Raw genomic sequence first — 16771 nt, forward strand, 5'->3', positions numbered from 1 at the left:
TCGCATCTCTCTTCTCCTTATCTCTCATGAATATGAAAGGAGCTTCTCTGATATCCGATGCCTTTATTTGCTGATAGTATAAATTCATGGCCAGAAGATGCAAGTGGATATACCACGAACATACAAAGAAAAAAAAAATGAAATATAAAAAATTTAGTACAACAACGAATTATGATAGTGACGTCAACGCTCTCCCCCCCCTTTCCTCCCTCCTCCCCCCCCCCGACCAATCACAGCAGGGGTATCAACGACCCAATCACAAGCCAGCTTACTTCTCAATAGCCACTACGTCAACACCCGACGCTGAAGACGTGCATACAGTAGAGAATAGGGTAATGCACTTCGATTTAAAAAGACATATTCACCCATATTGATAAGGCTCGAGTTTATCGTTATATTGACATGAAAATACATATTAATTCTTACGTTACACACACACACACACACACACACACACACACACACACACACATACACACACACAGAAGAACAAAGGACGCACGCATGGTAGATGAGCCATTTCAAACTGGGGAGTTGATCATCGACGTCCCGCAAAGGTGTGATCTTGGTACCGCTGTTATTTCTGATGTATGTACACCGACTTGCCAGATGGCTGGATGTGAATCACATTTAAATATATTCGCGGTTGATGGCGATAAAGTCATAAATAGGAAAGGTTCGAGGTTATATAATAAACCACAAAGAGACGGAATTCGACTCGGCTTTCGGAGTGGCCGGTGTGGGTTTGGGTGGTGAAGAAAGTTCAGCCCGAAAAGGATGCGAGACGATGGAGTGGTGCTGCTCTGAGAAAGAGACCCGATTAGGTCCTATCATCTTGTAGGACACAAGGGATTGGGGAGTTGATTTACAAGCCTATAGCCTGCCACACCCCCTAATCAGGAAAACCATTTAAAGGGACAAAATTATCAGCTGTTTGACATAGAAAATGCAAAGCGTAGTTCTTGAAAATGAAAAGAGATTGATTAACAAAAGGAAATTATCCGGAGAAAAAAAATCTTCAGGAGAGGAATAAGAAACGATATAATCATAAATATAACAAAATGAAATCCTGGCACGTTAGTCGGGTCTCATCCAACCCAGGTGCTCATCCTCCCCCGGGGGCTGCTCGATAAATGGGTTCCTGGCCTAGGCTGATGTGTGTGTGTGTGTGTGTGTGTGTGTGTGTGTGTGTGTGTGTGTGTGTGTGTGTGTGTGTTTGCTATCTGTGATTTAAGAGGAGAGAGAGAGAGAGAGAGAGAGAGAGAGAGAGAGAGAGAGAGAGAGAGAGAGAGAGAGAGAGAGAGAGAGCTTTTCACCCGTGTACACACACAAAGAGTGGAAAAGACACACTACATATATACAATGTTAAGAGACGGGGCAACGCTGACGCAAAACCCACTGCCCGTAACACACACACACACACAAACACACACACACACACACACACACACTATCGGGTCATATGACCTGACACTGACCAGAGGTTCTCAGTGAGTACACGTATACAACGTGTTAGTTTATGGGTATGTTATTGCATGTTCATGTCTGGTGTATGTGTGTGTGTGTGTGTGTGTGTGTGTGTGTGTGTGTGTGTGTGTAATTACCTATGACGAGGGAGTATAATACTCGACCAGTAGGATCCCCATTTTTGGATCTTTCATTAACGTTTTATACATTATAAACTTCTGTATCATGTCTCCATTCCCTCATCACTTACCCACGGCTCTTAATAAGCTAAACTTTTTTCTTTATCTTTTCGAACACAAGTTCCTTGCTAATGTGGTCAGCTGATTCATTTTTTGGGGGGCTTATAACTGTAGTACCATCTTTACAATCTATTTGCTGCAGAAATTCTTTTTTCTTTTCTTTCTTTTTACTTAGTATAGCATCATCAGCAAACTTCATTAGAAAAACAGATGCGTTTGATCAACTCACCCACAACGCAAGCTTATCTCTCTCTCTCTTCCACACTTGACAGATTCAGGGCTTCCAACACCTCTCTCTCTCTCTCTCTCTCTCTCTCTCTCTCTCTCTCTCTCTCTCTCTCTCTCTCTCTCTCTTAACGAGAGGGGAACCAATTAGTCTCGTCGTTGACAAGTGGCGACAATGATAACAGAAAGAAGTTCATTCACGGCAAAGTGTAAAATCAAAGTCCGAGAGGATTCGTCGTTCTGCACTGAAAAGGTAAAAGAAAAAAAAAAAAAGAAAAAAACAACTTTAGCTTCGAGTCGCACTTCAATTGAGACCTTAAGACCTGAGGACTATCCTCCTCCTCCTCCTCCTCCTCAAGATATTCCTCCCTCCTCCTCCTCCTGCTCAAGATATTCCCTCCTCCTCCTACTTCTGCTCAGGATATTCCCCCCTCCTGCTCAGGATATTCCTAAAGATCTAAGACACCAGAGTCGGTCTGTAGAGGCACTCGCACACACCACGTCTCCCCCCATCAATCGCAGTCATTCCGATGTGTATCTTCGTCCTCCTTACTGCACACCTTTACGAGTGGGGTCCACTTGAGGAACATGTCTTTGTTATATCCTTAGGTAAACCTCTCTCTCTCTCTCTCTCTCTCTCTCTCTCTCTCTCTCTCTCTCTCTCTCTCTCTCTCTCTCTCTCATTGTTCTCCAGCCTCGACCATGTTATTACTCGTGTGTTTGACAATTGTGTTTTTTTTTATTTTATTTTTCTCCACTTCATTTCCTGGTAAGTGTTGAGATCCAGAGAACATGCGAAGAGGAAGTGTTGTTATCCTCAGGGGTCGTGTGTTGTGTTGTGTTGTGTGTGGTGTGGTAGTGTTGTGTGGTGTGGTAGTGTTGTGTGGTGTGTTAGTGTTGTGTGGTGTGGTAGCGTTGTGTGGCGTGTTAGTGTTGTGTGGTGTGGTAGTGTTGTGTGGTGTGGTAGTGTTGTGTGGTGTGTTGTGTGTTGTGTGGTGTGGTAGTGTTGTGTGGTGTGTTGTGTGTTGTGTGGTGTGGCAGTGTTGTATGGTGTGGTGGTGCTGTGTGTTGTGTGGTGTGGTAGTGTTGTGTGGTGTGGTGGTGGTGTGTGTGTTGTGGTGGTGGTGTGTGTTGTGTGGTGTGGTAGTGTTGTGTGGTGTTGTGTGGTGTGATGTGTTATGTTGTGTGGTGGTGTTGCGTTGTGAGCGGAGCGGCCTCACTGTGTTTCCTTCTCGTGTTCTGTTTTGATTTGTCTTCTTTGTTTTGAAGTGCACGTGACGTTGTGGTGTTCTCTGGTTCTGACGTACACACATACGTCATCGAACATCTCGTAACAATGACGTCACCCACAGTCCTAAATGACGTGTCTTAAGAGTCCATCAAACCCGTCCCTCACAAGCCACACCCTTGTATATACACTTGCTTTTCTTTCCACTCTAAATGGACTGAAATAGTCACATCACTCCATTATTCTACTGTCTATATACGTATACATACACTGACTCACCCGGGAATGTATATGTATAGAATATACTATACATACATGCTATCCCTGTACGTTAATATGCATGTATGAAGGGGGGGGACTGACCCTGTATTGTGTCTATACACTTCGATATACACAGAGGCACCTCAGTAACCTGGGTCGTCTTCATCCATTCGCTCTGTTACCCCCGAGTCTCTCTGTTGCCTCCTGAGATCCCTTTTGCCCAACCACTACCACTCCTCCACTACTACTACTACTACTACTTTGTTTCCTCTCCAACTTACAACATACAATTCAGACGCCTCTTACACCACTCCCTTCGAACGACGCCCAACACACACTCTTATGTGTGTAGCTTCATCGTCCATCACCTTCCATGCTGTGGCAAAATATGATGAAGACGAAGGGTTCTTTCTTCTTGTACATCCTTCTGACCTGCCTCATGGTGGAGAGTCGTGTCTTCCACATGAACCCCCCTTATGATGACCTTAGCTACTTCCAGTAATGACTGTTACTCAGGTCACTGGCTGAACAGGTCACTGCCCTCCCAGGGTCATCGCCCCATCAGGTCACTACCCTCATCACTGCCCCATCAGGTCACTACCCTCTCATTACTAATGATAAATTAATAGATTAATAATTACGATAACTACAATGAAAAATAACTATGATAAAAGCAATTAACGATAATTATGATAAAGATAACCATAATAATTAGATGTTGACACATATTAGCCAAACGTAAACCAAATGTTGACTTTTTTGTGCAAAAGATGTATTTGCTTTATATTAGCATACGACCACGGTCAGTCCATGCCTTTTAGCCTGACGGTACGACCCTTAGCCACGATGGTACGACCCCTAGAGCAAGAAAGGGACGACCTCCCGGCATGATGCCGTGGTCTTTGACCCGACCCATGAGAGTTAGGTCAAAGGTCAGGTCTTCAAACCCACCAGTCGTACACCTGTTGTGCTCAAGGGTCGTCCCGTCGTACTCAAGGGTCGTCCACACGGACGTAAAAACCACCCTTCAAGAGACGATAAGTGATATCACCTAATTGTCTGCAACTAATTAGTAGTTCTGCTAATTAGTGTCGTGCCAATTAGCGCTCCACAAGACGTTTATAGTCCTTCCTTAAGGTACATATTTGGTTCCTGTTTTCTTCCGTGTGTTTTCTGGGTTTGACTGTATGAACAGAGTTCAACTGTGGGTACTGTATTTTCTAATACACTACCGGTGTAGGTTTATACAATACCCGTACTGCATACCATGATACAATACCGGTGTAGGGTAATGCAATACCGGTACTGCATACCATGATACAATACCGGTGAAGGGTAATACAATACCGGTACTGCACACCATGATACAATACCGGTGTAGGTTTATACAATATCGGTATTGCATATGATACAATACCGGTGTAGAGTAATACAATACCAGTACTCCATACCATGATACAATACCGGTGTAGGGTAATACAATACCGGTAATGCATACCATGATGCAATACCGGTGTAGAGTAATACAATACCGGTACTCCATACCATGATACAATACCGGTGTAGGGTAATACAATACCGGTAATGCATACCATGATACAATACCGGTGTAGGTTAATACAATACCGGTACTGCATACCGTGATACAATACTGGTATGAGATAATACAATACCGGTACAGATCCAGTCATGGGCCATTATACATCACCAGTACATCGACAGCAGTTAACCGGTACCTTTACCAGTGCAATAACAAGTACTTTATCCTCAAAATGAATACAACACCCAATACAACACCCGGTACAGGACCCGGTACATCTCATTATCCCACTTGAGTACTGGTAACTAAACACCCACCATCCACAATGGTATTGCAGTACACTACCAGTACAGACCCTCATGTATACAACACCAGTACCAGTACAATACCAGTACCACTACACCCTCAGCGTGGGGTCATCCCGGTACAACATTAACACACATCCCCGTCTCCCTTACCAGTACACCAGCACTAGACACACATATACCCTCTTAGTACAACACCACTTTAATACCAGTACACCAGTTGGGTGCTTACCAGCTCAACACCAGTAACCAGCATAACCCAGTACCAGTTGGTACTGGGAGAGCGCCCCCCCACACAAAGATTACAAACACATTTTAACCACCTCGATCTTACCTGAACCCAGAGCGGCAGACATTAAATGTGAATGGAGCAAAAGAGATAAACCAGCCTCACCTTTGCCTCACGAATATAAGACCTAGGGAGAGAGAGAGAGAGAGAGAGAGAGAGAGAGAGAGAGAGAGAGAGAGAGAGAGAGAGAGAGAGAGAGAGGGAGGGAGGGAGAGAGAGTGAGTAAGAGAGAGAAAAAAAAAGCCGGTGTTCACATTAGCAATCCGGGCACGTCTACGCCCGAGCGTACAGCAGGGCACAGATCATGTTCCCTACTCATCTTGTCCTTGAGCGACAAGAATAAACTGCTGTAGCTCGTCCCTACGCTCATCACGTAATACAGTCGACTACTGTAGTACACAACGTACTGTATCCCCAGGACTGGGGGGGGTTAAATTAGCGGTTATCGTTAAAAATGTGGGTAATGGTACGAGCTCCTTGCGCCACCCTGTAGGACGCTACTACGTCTCCCCCTCCCCTATATCCTTATCCCCCCTGGACCCCCAAGGGCCTGAGGGAGGAGAGGGAGGGGGTTAAACCCTCCCTTCTCAAGGGTGAAGACCCTCGCTCCCGGCTGTTGCTGCCCGGGGGACCAATGATAACCCCGCCTACCACAACGTGGCTTTCCTAGTGGCTCAGCCTCTTCCCCCGTCGCTGGTCTGAGATCGAATCATAACGCGAAAGTGCAGAAGAGGTGTCTTCTCATTGGCGGAGCGCGATTGAGGAGCTCGCAGGTCCCGGGGCGGCGGCGGTGGCGGCGCGCGCAGGGTACTGGCCAGAGCATCAGTGTTACCATAACAGGCAGCAAGTGGCCGCTCTTAACCCACCCTCCAAGCAACCTTTTCATTTATTTTTTTTTTTATTCCCGTAAATAAAACCGATTAATAAATGAGCTACAGTAGGATAACTTACAGGCATGGAGAAGATACACGTCTAATTACAAGTATAGATCCATGTGCTATTGGGGAGGAGGGAAGATAATTAAACGCGCTAATATCGACAGCGAATGCAGGAAATGTGAGGACAAGGTCAGGAGGAGGAGGAGGAGGAGGTGCAGCAGCAGCAGGAGTAGCAACAGTCGCGTAGATCAAGAGGAACGGATCATGCAAGGTGCTGCTGTTGCCATGGTGACGACGCTCTGCTCTCTCTCTCTCTCTCTCTCTCTCTCTCTCTCTCTCTCTCTCTCTCTCTCTCTCTCTCTCCTCAACCCAACCCACCCCCAAGCCCCTTACTAACCCACCATCCAAATGTAGTAGCCACCACGGCCCACCATTCTCTCTCTCTCTCTCTCTCTCTCTCTCTCTCTCTCTCTCTCTCTCTCTCTCTCTCTCTCTCTCTCTCTCAACACCCGTCTTTACCATAAAGGATCTTCCATCATTTTCTGTCCATATTCAACGCTGTCCACCGCTGTCCTGCACGACCCTGCTTCTTTTTATTCCTAGAATTAACTGTCTTTCATTAATTCTTTTATTCTCATACACGAGCGTGAATATATATATATATATATATATATATATATATATATATATATATATATATATATATATATATATATATATATATTTCAAATTGGAGTGTGAACGTTCGCTGTTCTCGAGTGTATAAATGGTGTATTTACCTCATCCTGTGGAGAGAAGCGGCCTCTCGCGCCCCCCCCCCACGCCCTGGCTGAGCCTGGTCATGAGGGACGCCTCCAGTGCATGACCCACACACACACACACACACACACACACACACCATTGCAGTCTCCCTCCCAAGTCGAACTTCATTTGGAATTCGCTCTTCAGCGACGGAGTGGAGGGAGGGAGTCACCCACTAGAAAGCATACAAAGAAGAGCAACAAAAACAAATTCGCTCACAAATAAACCGTATACATTGAAGGAGAGAATAAATATATATTATTAAAGAAAACCCGACAAACTCATGAGAGATGTTGATGAAATTTTTGCAAAATAATTATTCATCTCGACGGTATTATTGAGGAAAATGACCACAAATGATGGTAGGAAGTTCAAATTGATGATACACGACAGACGTAGGCAAAACATTTTTACCCTAGAAATACAAAAAAAAAAAATGACACTGGAATATACTTGCATCGAGATGTTTTCCAGACGAAACTTATCATTCCATTTCTAATCATGACTGAACAAATACATCAGTGATATTAATCATCAGTAAAAGAAATTACCTTTTTTAAAACGTCATTTTTTTTAAACGCTGATGTATTACGTTATCTAACATATCTTTCTTCTTTTTTCTCTCCTGATCTGAAACTCCTTATTACATCACTTGGTTTTCTATATTTCATCAGTGCGGTTTTCAATTCACACTTTCCCATAAAACGTCCGTGTCAGTATACTCTACCCTGCATGCCTCGCTTTATCTACTGCCTTGCCTGCTGACCTGGCTTCTGCTTTGCCATCTCGTCTCCATCTACGGAGGTGGGTGGGGAGACGACTTCTGCTTTACTATCCTGTCTCCATCTATAGTGATGGGTGGGGAGGAGCCTTCTACTTTACTATCCTGTCTCCATCTATGGTAATGGGTGGGGAGGAGCCTTCTGCTTTGCTATCCTGTCTCCATCTATGGTGATGGGTGGGGAGGAGCCTTCTACTTTACTATCCTGTCTCCATCTATAGTGATGGGTGGGGAGGAGCCTTCTGCTTTGCTATCCTGTCTCCATCTATGGTGATGGGTGGGGAGGAGCCTTCTGCTTTACTATCATGTCTCCATCTCTATAGATTAGAAACTTCTAATACCATCACTATCCTCCATCAGATAACCTCGTCACAGACCATCAGGTCTTCTGTTGTCTGTCCTTCCTCATGTACCCCATCCAGACTTCCTCCCTCCCTCTCTCCCTCCACACTCCGTCCCTCTCTCTCTACCCATCTCACCACACCCCCCTCACTCACTCCACAATGCCTCTCTCCTACCACCAACACCGTGTCTCACACTTGACACCACTCAACCCCTCACGACTCATTCTTCGTTGATGAGGGGGCTTCAGCACCCCACCTAAAGTAGGTGTATACCACCCTCACACTGCGACACCTCACGCCTCAGGAGCCAAGGTCGTATTGGCGTCCCCCCAGGGTTCTCTCTTGTCTCCTACACGCTTTTCCCATCTGTCCATCGGTGATTTCCTATCGTCAACAGCTATTCCAAACATTTTCATACACCAGTGTAAATCGCCCTCCATCCTCTCTCTCTCTCTCTCTCTCTCTCTCTCTCTCTCTCTCTCTCTCTCTCTCTCTCTCTCTCTCTCTCTCTCCTACGTCTCGTCACAACCGCCTCCGTACAGTCAGGATGGCACAGCAGCATTTCCCAACTCGGCAGAAACATAACCCAGTTATATTTAAACGTCTCCAGAAAACCTAGTTTCTTCCAATTTCTCTTTCTTGAAACCCCGTCATCCGAGCCATTAGCTAAATCACGTAATATACCCAACCAGCCACTGCCGTCACATGATTACATTGCGCCCGTTGGCAACCCAAGGCTAGTGGGCCGTTGCGATACCTTTTTCTTCCCTTACATCCCTAAGCTTTGGACCTTTTTTTTAGGGGGGGACCATTTCATATCTCTCTCTAAATAGCCACAAAAAATATCTGCCACTTCTCAAAAATGCAGGTTTCTCATAACCCAAAAATTCCTTGGATTATCATATACAAATTTCTTCTCTCGTTAGTGCCTTGATCTCAGTGGCTCTTTTCTATACTTCGTTCAAAGCCTGGCCATGATGTGGCCTTTAACCTATCAATACAAAATACAGTAAAGGCCATGGCGTCAGGGCAGGAGAGGGCGTGGTTAAGGGGGTTTACAGTCGATGGCTTGGATCCAATGGCTCAAAACTGCCTGATTTGTAAGGTCAAATAAGGCGTCGTTAAGTATGGCCACAGAGGAATTAGTGCGTCGGACGAAGAAGGAATGGGAGTGAGTCGTCAGGTCACCGAGAGCATGGTTATTTAGGTCACAGAGGGCGTGGCTAGTATGGCTAAAGGGGCGTGGTTGTGGATAGTATGACCGCGGAGGGCGTGGTGGGTTTTTTTAGGTCAGGTCGTACAGGACGTGGTTAGAAGACAGAAGGACCCACCCCTCTATCATTTTCTTTTTTTTTTTAAACGCAAACGAACGTTTTTAAACGCACCTGGTCCTTGAGAGAGAGGGGGGGGGGGGAGGTGGAGGAAACGTTTGTCTAACTCCACCAATAACAAACCAAACATCTAGTTCATATCAGAATGATTAACCCATGAAATACCGGGGGGGGGGGGGGGGCAATTAAGGGCACTTAACAAGCCCTCGTGGTTACTTGGCAGTTAGTTAATTAACACGATACTAAAGGGCTAACAAGACACTTGGTCTGTGTTATCAGTTGTAATGAGACCAGACACGCACGGCTGGTGTTTGGGGGGGGGGGGGGGGGGGGGGTGCCCCAAGGGAGAGGAGGTGGGGGAGGGGGGGACTACTGGCGTGGTAAGGAGAGGGGGGGTCTCCTAACAGCTCCCTCCCTCCTCCCTCCTCCTCACTCCCTTGTTCCTCTCCTCTTCCCATCCTATCCTCCTCCTCGTCTTCTTCCTTCTGCCCATCCTCCCTCTTCCTCCTCCTCCTCCTCCTCTTCTTCTTCTCCCTCCTGCCCTTCCTCCCTCTTCTTCCTCTTCTTCTCCCTCCTGCCCTCCCTCCCTCTTCCTCCACCTGTCTCAGTTAGAAGATGCCTTTAGCGAGTCTCCATCCCTCCTCCCTCTCTGCTTGCCGGGTCTGTTTTCTCCCTTACGACCTCCCTTCCCTCCCACTACCCACTTGCTTCCCTCTCTACCTCCCTCACTGCTTGTCTCCAACCTCTCCACACTTACCTCTATCTTCACTCACTCCCAGGCTGTGAACGCATGCAGGGTGGGAAGGCAGCCTTACTGTCTCTCCCTACCTCCCTCCCTTCCATTCTCCCTCTCTATCTCTCTCCCTTTCCTAGAGCCCACACACTCTACCTACCTGCCATGGAAAGAGAAGAGGGACTATGACATATAAAAACTCAATATCTCCTCCTTTTTTTTTTTTAATATATTCTTTTCATCAGCACACAAGCCCTGACCTTTGACCTGACCCGCAGGAGTCAGGTCAAAGGCCAGCGGGTACAGCGGGAGTGGTAAGGATCATACGTTACTCCAAGGTGTAGTGAAGATGTGTTTTTTTTTTGGAGGGTGTAGTGATGATGCACTGGTTGGAGGGATATATATATATATATATATATATATATATATATATATATATATATATATATATATATATATATATATAACTTTTTGGACTTCCTTGATATAAAATCGAAAGGAAATCACGTAATAAAGAGTAGAGAGAGAGAGAGAGAGAGAGAGAGAGAGAGAGAGAGAGAGAGAGAGAGAGAGAGGCTGTTTTTTCTATTGATGCCCCCACCCCACACCATCACTCTCCTCTGACGTCATCATCAAAGCTTCTAGTAACATTCCCTTATCATCAACCACCAATCGCTCGTCTCAATCATCAATCATTCATAGACCTACATGACATCATCAATTCCTCAAGCGTCGTCACCTTATTTCTCCACATCACTCGCTCAAGCGTCACTATTCCATATCACTCGCTCAAGCGTGATCAACTCATTCGTTTTGACTCAAGTCAGAAATAATCTTAAACCCCCCGTTTTCTGCAATACTAACTGTAATTACTTATGTAGAAAACGTCCCGTGTAATTAGTATACTTTTAAAAACATAATGAAGATCATAATCTATCAATAGATACCAAATTATCTATCAAAGACATGCATTAAACTATGGATCTACGATACAAACAGAAATAATATAAAAGAAAATCATAATTCAATATATATACAACCCGAACACAGCACGAACTTTAAAAAAAAAAAAAAAATCATCTACGCCTCCTGTGTTATCACATTAGAAAAAAAAAAAAAATATCCACCTTGCATTTAGTGAAGATGAACTCCTATTCTCTCCCCCAATTCCTTTTATTACCCCTATGACAAGTGGCGTCTTTAAAACCTTAGAGAAGATGTGCCAACTCAAAAAAAAAAAATAAATGTATATACATCGTTTAGGGCGCTAATTTGCATATCCTACTAAGGGATAATTGTCACTTCCTTGACTGCGAAGTTGTGCAGTAGTAGCGAAACACCACATGACCCACAACAGCTTGTAGTGGGTGTCGCCGTGAAATTTGTAAGTGCTGGCTATCATGGCCAGAAGCACCAGTGTTTATGTTAAGATATTTATTTACACACACACACACACACACACCCACACACACACGGTTAGCGTTGCTGACCACGACGCATGCACGGGCCATCCGGCATCGAGGTTACAGGTTCGAATCCCGGTTGCGGCATTCGGTCCACAGTTGTATTTCATACGAAAAGCTACTTATATATATATATATATATATATATATATATATATATATATATATATATATATATATATATATATCGTTCTACCTCTATCTATCTATCTATCTATATGGGGTTGGATCACGAACATAGAAACGTATATTGTACCTTCTGTTGGGGTACCCAACCCTGGCCCCGCAGGTTGAGACAGCTTAAAAGTCAACTGCCGTTCCTTTAGGGGTGAGTTTCCAACCGTGCAACCCTAATGGCGTTATCAATCTCTCCAGAATAGATAAATACAAACAACCATTTTGGTTCTCCATTGTCAAGGGACATAAATAGATCCTAACATGAATTTCGATAGAGATATCTTCGTTTTTCTCCCACTGCTTCACCAAAGGAGGAGAGAGATGGTGGGCCAGGTTCGTACCGTCGGGGTAAAGGATCGTACCGTCGTGCGCAACGGTCGTACCGTCGTGCTAAAGGATCGTACCGTCGTACGCAACGGTCGTACCGTCGTGCAAAAGGATCGTACCGTCGTCATGCTAAAAAGGGTCGTACCGTCGAGCGCAACGGCCGTACCGTCGTGCAAAAGGATCGTACCGTCGTACTAAAGGAACGTACCGTCGTCATACTAAAAAAGGATCGTACCGTCGTGCTCATCGAAAGATCGTACCATCAAGCCGCCACTCTTCAGTCCAGATACAATGTTTATAGCTATAAACACTGTTTTATAATATTCTGTCTATCCATCTGTGTGTGTGTGTGTGTGTGTGTGTGCCATGCACTGATGGGTTTCCTCAGCGCAAAACTCAGTGACTGGCAGTACACACACACACACACACACACACACACACACACAAGACCCACCAAATTTCAAGTGTTAAACAACACCACGGTGCCATTTGCGCGCATGCAACAATGACAGAACGGTCTTCCCTTATTAAACCCGAGCAATTTAAACTCAGCTGGTTAACGAGAGCTGGACACACACAGCTACTGAAGGCGAGAACCTCAAACTTGGACTCTTAGTTAACACGCAAAGGAGGCAGAGAACATTGCGTCAGACGACTTGAGTCTGGCTCTCCACATCTCCAAAAAAATCAAGTCCCCCGTTGCCACGTCTATTTCTTTCGCTACACCGCTAAACTTTGGAGTGGGAACCCCTTTGGTTACCTCGTGTCTCTCCTAAAAAAATCTACAACTTGCCTATTTTATAAAGAGAGATCGTTGCTGTGTCTTTATTTCTTTCCCTACACCGCTAAACTTTTGCAACTCTTTAGACTCTTCACACATTCAATTATCATCATCATTCTATCATCATCATTCTATCATCATCATCATTCTATCATCATCATCATCATCTCCAACCCTTCTTATATTCCATCTAAGGGCTGGCCTTCATGACAACTCAAAGACCGGGATTCGAACCCTCAACAGAGAGACCCCCCCAAAAAAATACTTCCCTCTAATTCCAAGTTAGAGTCGTTAACTCAGGTCGTTTTAGGTCGTTCCACACCCTGACGAACCACTTGATAGCAGTCATCCCACGTAAACTGTACACTGCTCTGGTAACGTCACTTATTCAACAAAATCTATATTTCAATTCAATTTATTTTTTCTTCCCCTTTTACTGTACACTGCTCTGGTAACGTCCCTTGCTCAACCAAAATCTATATTTCAATTCAATTTAATATTTTCTTCCCCTTTTACTAAACAAAGCCACAAAGATTGGTCTCCGTTCGTGCATGTAGTCACATGACGAGCGTCTCTTGACATGAGATGGTTGTCAGATGTCTTCTTGCGGTTTCCAAGATTGGATCAATCTCCAGTGGCCAGCGTTCAAATCTCTTGGCTACCTCTTGCAGCTGTGAGTGAACCCCAAGGAGCGAGTTTGATTGAAGCACCGCTGGAAGCAGACGGTAACCAGCTGTTGTGTGCTCTCAACCGACCGTCGGAACCCCGAAAGAGATATCGCTACCAGATACGAACACAGAAAACGGAGGGACGGATCAACATGTAAAATGAAATTTACGATGACTATATTCACGTCGCCATGTCTTACCCCACGTAAACTGCCGTTCGATCAAATGGTTGTGGTGTTATTGAGTTGAATAACCATTAATGAATGAAATGATAGTGGAGTTATATATATATATATATATATATATATATATATATATATATATATATATATATATATACATGTGTATATATATATATATATATATATATATATATATATATATATATATATATATATATACATATATACATGTGTATATATATATATATATATATATATATATATATATACAAACACGAGTTAAAGAACTCACAAACTACATGGAGAACATAAGAGACTTTGTGATAATATTAAACCTTGTTTCTATTCGGTCGAGCAACTGAAGATCAGTCAAAAATTGCTTTTCAAATACCGGATACAGACAGACAGACAGACAGACAAAGCTAGACTGAACAAAATGGTTCACTACAAATCCATTTCCGATAACATTCGTCAATTGGAATACCTCAGACACACCATCACTTTGGAAGAAGCCAAAGAAGATAGATATGTCAACACACATTAAGTAAGAACATGTCCTAACTTCAAATGAAAAAAATATATCAATTATCAAATTTACCAAAACACAGTTTACAGTCTTATGTGTACACTTTGGTCTAGAGACACAAACAATTAAATGATTATTTAGAAACTTACGCGTTCCACTAACCTGTTTCGATCAGTATACTCATTTACTGAATAAATTTTCTAAGTAAACGTACGTCGAACATATTTCCCCAAGGAGAGATTCGAACCTGCGTCCTCTAGTTCAACAGACCTGAGTCCCAACCACTAAGCCACGAGAGCACAAATTACCAGACCATACATGCTTCATGTCGCCCTTATGGTCAACGCATTTTCTGGGTCAAACGATGCATAGCCTTAACGACGCTAAGTATCCTGACATTGTTAACTACACCTATGGCCGCGGAGCTAACGAGCTCAACCAGCAGTTGGTGGGAAGAGGATACTGACTAAATATAATATCCTTAAATGGAATATGTCAAATATGTGCCTTCATAGCTCAGTGGCTAGAGCGCTGGTCTAGTAAACCAGAGGCCGGGAGTTCGATCCTCCCTGAAGGCAGTGAAATGTCATCTTTTCTACATATAGAACACGAACTCAAGTGACTGAAACACACACACACACACACACATATATATATATATATATATATATACATATTCCTATGAGTCCACGGGGAAAAATGAAACACGAAAAGTTTCCAAGTGCACTTTCGTGTAATAATCACATCATTAGGGGAGACACAAGAGAGAAAAATAACAGTCAGTTGATATATATCGAAGAGACGTGGCTAGGACGCCATTTGGTAAACATGTGATTGCCCATATATATATACAATCATATCAAACTCACCTAAATCAGTATAATATCAACCCAAATTTACCCAGGGTTAACCTAGATCTCTACACGATAAAGTTGATTAACAATTAACTCACATGTGCTTCCATGGTTCACCGAGCTGTTCCCGGCAGTAGGATGCAAAGGATGAAACTATCCTGTACGAGATGACCTGTTAAGGAAACTCAAGGTTAATGAGTGTACCATGAAATGACACTATCAATTAATGAGAGTGAAGAGTCTATTAAAGCGGTTGAGAGCACGATTTAAAAAAAAAGGCTATCAACAAACCAACTTTTGAAGTTACTGTGAACTTAATAAATACAAAAATAAAGATAAAGACATGGCCTTATTCACTGAAGTATACAATTCAACACATATCTAACTACATCTTGTTTACGATACGCTTGTTTGAATATACTATTTTCCTTGTTAGTATAACACAAAAAAATCATTTGCCCCATCACGAACGAGGCGTTTAATCTGTTCTCTAAGTTGTACAGGTATTCAAAAACACCTACAAAGTCCTACAGCTCCAAATGTCGACTCAAATTATTCATAGTTGAAAAAAAACAAAAAAAAAGGGTAGTACAGAACTCTAATACTCACAGAAAACGGTGTTCTTAGGCAACACAAGTCCATATATATGGCTCAGGGTCATTCCAATCCTCCGTCTTTGGCTTAAGACTTGAAGGATAACGATTTTCGAAGCAGCTCCCTGGACGTGGCAGATGATGTGGTGTGGCGAATCAAAAGGCCCCACTCACCCAGTCTCCTGACCCTCCTACCAGCGCACGAAAACAGCCACGAAAAACACACGAATGGGAGGAGATCATTAAACACAAGGGGGGGACTGTCCTCCACTACCGAGAAGTGAGTGACTTGAGTCACGACTGCGAACGGAGTAGAGTTGACCTAAGTCATGTCGCTCAGTCAACAGCACCGAACTGAACCTACGATGAGAAAACGAAACTGATTCGAAAATCTTGCGATTCGTTTCATAATCTTCAATAAACAAAAAACTACCAAACCATTGTACGTTTTTACCGTAAAATTAATAAAAATCTAATCATAATCCATACATGACTAAGATAATAATTAATACACGTTTAGACACTACGGAACATACAGTTGTAGAAGTACAACACTTGATTCTAAATTGCCACGATTATAATACTCAAAACCGAAGCAACACTTTGACATCTGGAGACAATAAATGGTACGAGAAACGACACGAGAAGTACAGACAAAAGTATATAAGACTTGATTTAAACCCAAACGCATTAATAGAATAAAGATCATTCTTGAGTACCGTGTGTGTGTGTGTATACACACAAACACCACTCGAGGTTCCAAATCTGTCTCGGTCGA

General features: G+C 43.6%; 1 long non-coding RNA gene and 1 other non-coding gene across 2 annotated transcripts in view; one reads left to right on the forward strand and one right to left on the reverse strand.

Moving 5' to 3' along the window:
* The window catches only part of LOC139751091 (uncharacterized), a 135398-nt gene extending 119111 nt beyond the window's left edge, over window positions 1–16287 (reverse strand). The window contains exons 1-2 of the long non-coding RNA XR_011713281.1: window positions 16010–16287; window positions 15499–15572 (exon numbers count right to left, since the gene is read on the reverse strand). This is a non-coding gene — a long non-coding RNA (uncharacterized lncRNA). The remainder of the gene's footprint in view (window positions 1–15498; window positions 15573–16009) is intronic.
* TRNAT-AGU (transfer RNA threonine (anticodon AGU)) lies at window positions 15052–15124 on the forward strand. The gene has a single exon. It is a non-coding gene; the product is annotated as a tRNA-Thr (tRNA).
* Window positions 16288–16771: the final 484 nt, after the last annotated feature.

The sequence above is a fragment of the Panulirus ornatus genome, chromosome 11, assembly GCF_036320965.1.
Source record: "Panulirus ornatus isolate Po-2019 chromosome 11, ASM3632096v1, whole genome shotgun sequence".
Classification (NCBI taxonomy): domain Eukaryota; kingdom Metazoa; phylum Arthropoda; class Malacostraca; order Decapoda; family Palinuridae; genus Panulirus; species Panulirus ornatus.